The 5386-nt window shown below is 41.8% G+C and overlaps 1 non-coding gene across 1 annotated transcript; it reads left to right on the top strand.

The window, feature by feature from the left end:
- The first annotated feature begins 2077 nt into the window (after nucleotides 1-2077).
- Nucleotides 2078-2183, top strand: LOC138985652 (U6 spliceosomal RNA). Its single transcript, XR_011462698.1, has one exon. It is a non-coding gene; the product is annotated as a U6 spliceosomal RNA (small nuclear RNA).
- The last annotated feature ends 3203 nt before the right edge of the window (nucleotides 2184-5386 follow it).

Below are 5386 nucleotides of genomic sequence, written 5' to 3'. Positions count from 1 at the left end.
CCACTGCAGTCACCCGGCCGGGGCCGAACCCCCTCCCCACGCCCCGCCCAGCTCCGCCCGACCCCGCCCCGGCCTCAGTCTCCGGAGCGCCCGGGCGGAGCCAGGGGCCGCAGGGGCCGCAGGGGGGGGGAGGCGCCGGCCCGCCATCGCGACCTCTGCGTCTTGGTCATCGGATGGGCGCCCGGCCCCAGGGAGAATCCGCCCGGGCTTAGGGGAGAATTACGGATGAAAGGCGTTTAGCGCGCGTCGGGTCGCGGAGTCCCTAGGTGCTCGGTTGCTGTTATCATTACCTGCAGGCCCCTCCTTCCCGGAGCTCACCTGGGCGTCCGACGGGAGGAGACGTAGGGAAAGGGAGGGACTGGAAGGATCTTAAAAACTTTAGATGTCCCTAAAGCTTGGCCTCCCTGTCCTTGTCCCTTGTCCCTGCAATCCACTACCCACCGCCAGTCGGAAACGGAGGGGAGCCGACTTGCTCAAGGTCACAGAGTGGCTTTCTGTAAAAAAAAAAAAAAAGACCGAGGAACAGCGGTGGCAACGGGGAGCCAGGCTGCAGCTGCGTCTCAGCAAACCCCCCACCCCAGCTCCCTCCAGTCCTCAGGCTCTTCTCGGGTGAAGGGCATCAAGTCCTCCAAGAGGCCTCGCGAGGCTGAAAGAGGTACACAGTAGGTGCTCCGTGTCGAAAATAGATGGCACACATCTGTTCCCCTTTGTTCCCGGTGATAGCCCTACCCAATTAGTCATGACTGGTTCTGAGGGGGGAACCCCTCCCCAAGCCCTCCGAAAAAAATAGTGAAAACTAAGGCGAGGTGACGTCGTCTCACCTGCTAAGTGTACTAAGGACTTCTGGTGCACGATTTTACTTCAGAGCCCTGATGTTCTCATTTCCCCAAGAAGAAAGTGAAGCTCAGAGAAGCCAAGAACCAAGAAGTTGGGGAGCCCAGGTTCACATTTATTTCTACATGGTGCCAAACCCCTGTCTGCCTCCTTGAGGAAAACCTGAGCCTGCGGACATCCACCTGCCATACTCTGAGGTCACTCTCCCTTGCTTTGAGGAGTGAGCTTCTCAAAGCAAAACCAAAATCTCTCCTCTTGAACACCTAGCATTGGCCTGCCTGGCATAAAACAGGTATCCAGTTAAGGCTTGTCCAAACAGATTATGGGTTTCAGACTCTACAAAACATGGGATAAAAAAACATTTTCTTTCTTCTGAAGGTCTTCATGGGCAATGGGAATGAAATATCCCACATAAATTTAGGGAAAAGACTTCTGCTTTCAAGGAGCTTCACAATCAATATGCATGGAGGAAAACTCATTTATACTGTTAAAAGTGTTAGTTGCTCAGTCATGTCCAACTCTTTCCTATCATATGGACTGTAGCTCAATAGGCTCCTCTGTCCATGGAACTTCCCAGGCAAGAGTACTGGGTGGGTTGCCTCCTCCAGGGATCTTCGGACTCAGGAATTAAACCTGGGTCTCCTGCATTGCAGGCAGGTTCTTTACTATCTGTGCTAGGTCCATTATAATTAAGAATTTAGGGAATCTGCTTTCAATATTGGAACTTTTTGCACCTCAGACTCTACTGCTTTAACTGGTTATCCTCAATATCTGCAATATTTGCAAAACAATTTGTTTTCAATTATGTTAAATAACTGGAGTTTGAGACCATCACCAAATATGTGAGTGAGTGTATGTTGCTCAGTCCAATCTGACTCTTTGCGACTCTTTATTCTCTGGGTCAGAATACTGGAGTAGGTAACCTTTCCCTTCTCCAGAGGATCTTCCCAACCCAGGGATCAAACCCAGGTCTCCCACATTGCAGACAGATTCTTTACCAGCTGAGCTTCAAGGGAAGTCCCATCACCAAATACACTAAAGATCTACTCTGTCCTTAATTAATATATTTAAAGTAACTCAAATTAAAAGATGCTTGCTCCTTGGAAGAAAAGCTATGACCAACTTAGACAGCATACTAAAAACTAGAGACATTACTTTGCCAACAAAGGTCCATCTAGTCAAAGCTATGGTTTTTCAGTAGTCATGTATGGGTGTGAGAGTTGGACTATAAAAAGAAAGCTGAGTGCTCGCTTCGCAGCACATATACTAAAATTGGAATGATACAGAGAAGATTAGCATGGCCCCTGTGCAAGGATGACATGCAAATTCGTGAAGCATTCCATATTTTTAAAATTGACAAACCATTAGCCAGACTCATCAAGAAACAAAGGGAGAAAAATCAAATCAATAAAATTAGAAATGAAAATGGAGAGATCACAACAGACAACACAGAAATACAAAGGATCATAAGAGACTACTATCAACAATTATATGCCAATAAAATGGACAACATGGAAGAAAGGGACAAATTCTTAGAAAAGTACAACTTTCCAAAACTGGACCAGGAAGAAATAGAAAATCTTAACAGACCCATCACAAGCACGGAAATTGAAACTGCAATCAAAAATCTTCCAGCAAACAAAAGCCCAGGTCCAGATGGCTTTACAGCTGAATTCTACCAAAAATTTAGAGAAGAGCTAACGCCTATCCTGCTCAAACTCTTCCAGAAAATTGCAGAGGAAGGTAAACTTCCAAACTCATTCTATGAGGCCACCATCACCCTAATACCAAAACCTGACAAAGATCCCACAAAAAGAAAACTACAGGCCAATATCACTGATGAACATAGATGCAAAAATCCTTAACAAAATTCTAGCAATCAGAATCCAACAACACATTAAAAGATCATACACCATGATCAAGTGGGCTTTATCCCAGGGATGCAAGGATTCTTCAATATCCACAAATCAATCAATGTAATACACCACATTAACAAATTGAAAAATAAAACCATATGATTATCTCAATAGATGCAGAGAAAGCCTTTGACAAAATTCAACATCCATTTATGATAAAAAAAAACTCTCCAGAAAGCAGGAATAGAAGGAACATACCTCAACATAATAAAAGCTATATATGACAAACCCACAGCAAACATTATCCTCAATGGTGAAAAATTGAAAGCATTTCCTCTAAAGTCAGGAACAAGACAAGGGTGCCACTTTCACCATTACTATTCAACATATAGTTTTGGCCACAGCAATCAGAGCAGAAAAGAAATAAAAGGAATCCAAATTGGAAAGAAGAAGTAAAACTCTCACTATTTGCAGATGACATGATCCTCTACATAGAAAACCCTAAAGACTCCACCAGAAAATTACTAGAACTAATCAATGACTATAGTAAAGTTGCAGGATATAAAATCAACACACAGAAATCCCTTGCATTTCCTATACACTAATAATGAGAAAACAGAAAGAGAAATTTGAAACAATTCCATTCACCATTGCAACAGAAAGAATAAAATACTTAGGAATATATCTACCTAAAGAAACTAAAGACCTATATATAGAAAACTATAAAACACTGGTGAAAGAAATCAAAGAGGACACTAATAGATGGAGAAATATACCATGTTCATGGATTGGAAGAATCAATATAGTGAAAATGAGTATACTACCCAAAGCAATTTATAGATTCAATGCAATCCCTATCAAGCTACCAACAGTATTCTTCACAGAGCTAGAACAAATAATTTCACAATTTGTATGGAAATACAAAAAACCTCGAATAGCCAAAGCTATCTTGAGAAAGAAGAATGGAACTGGAGGAATCAACCTACCTGACTTCAGGCTCTACTACAAAGCCACAGTTATCAAGACAGTATGGTACTGGCACAAAGACAGAAATATAGATCAATGGAACAAAATAGAAAGCCCAGAGATAAATCCACACATATGGACACCTTATCTTTGACAAAGGAGGCAAGAATATACAATGGATTAAAGACAATCTCTTTAACAAGTGGTGCTGGGAAATCTGGTCAACCACTTGTAAAAAGAATGAAACTAGAACACTTTCTAACACCATACACAAAAATAAACTCAAAATGGATTAAAGATCTAAGCGTAAGACCAGAAACTATAAAACTCCTAGAGGAGAACATAGGCAAAACACTCTCTGACATACATCACAGCAGGATCCTCTATGACCCACCTCCCAGAATATTGGAAATAAAAGCAAAAATAAACAAATGGGACCTAATTAAACTTAAAAGCTTCTGCACATCAAAGGAAACTATTAGCAAGGTGAAAAGGCAGCCTTCAGAATGGGAGAAAATAATAGCAAATGAAGCAACTGACAAACAACTAATCTCAAAAATATACAAGCAACTCCTACAGCTCAACTCCAGAAAAATAAACAACCCAATCAAAAAATGGGCCAAGAACTAAATAGACATTTCTCCAAAAAGACATACAGATGGCTAACAAACACATGAAAAGATGCTCAACATCACTCATTATCAGAGAAATGCAAATCAAAACCACTATGAGGTACCATTTCACACCAGTCAGAATGGCTGCGATCCAAAGTCTACAAGCAATAAATGCTGGAGAGGGTGTGGAGAAAAGGAACCCTCTTACACTGTTGGTGGGAATGCAAACTAGTACAGCCACTATGGAGAACAGTGTGGAGATTCCTTAAAAAACTGGAAATAGAACTGCCTTATGATCCAGCAATCCCACTGCTGGGCATACACACTGAGGAAACCAGAAGGGAAAGAGACACGTGTACCCCAATGTTCATCACAGCACTGTTTATAATAGCCAGGACATGGAAACAACCTAGATGTCCATCAGCAGATGAATGGATAAAGCTGTGGTACATATACACAATTGAGTATTACTCAGCCATTAAAAAAAGAATACATTTGAATCAGTTCTAATGAGGTGGATGAAACTGGAGTCAATTATACAGAGTGAAGTAAGCCAGAAAGAAAAACACCAATACAGTATACTAACACATATATATGGAATTTAGAAAGATGGTAACAATAACCCTGTGTACGAGACAGCAAAAGAGACACTGATGTATAGAACAGCCTTATGGACTCTGTTGGACAGGGAGAGGGTGGGAAGATTTGGGAGAATGGCATTGAAACATGTATAATATCATGTATGAAACGAGTTGCCAGTCCAGGTTTGATGCATGATACTGGATGCTTGGGGCTGGTGCACTGGGAAGACCCAGAGGGATGGTATGGGGAGGGAGGAGGGAGGAGGGTTCAGGATGGAGAACACATGTATACCTGTGTGGATTCATTTCAATTTGGCAAAACTAATACAATTTGTAAAGTTTAAAAATAAAATAAAATTTAAAAATAAAAAAAAAGAAAAAGCTGAGCACGAAGAATTGATGCTTTTGAACTGTGGTGTTGAGAAGACTCTTGAGAGTCCCTTGGATTGCAAGGGAGATCCAACCAGTGCATCCTAAAGGAAATCAGTCCTGAATATTCATTGGAAGGACTGATGCTGAAACTGAAACTCAATAC

The sequence above is a fragment of the Bos mutus genome, chromosome 25, assembly GCF_027580195.1.
Source record: "Bos mutus isolate GX-2022 chromosome 25, NWIPB_WYAK_1.1, whole genome shotgun sequence".
Lineage (NCBI taxonomy): Eukaryota > Metazoa > Chordata > Mammalia > Artiodactyla > Bovidae > Bos > Bos mutus.
Note: the sequence above shows the minus strand (reverse complement) of the source record. Positions and strands in the feature narration are given on the sequence as shown.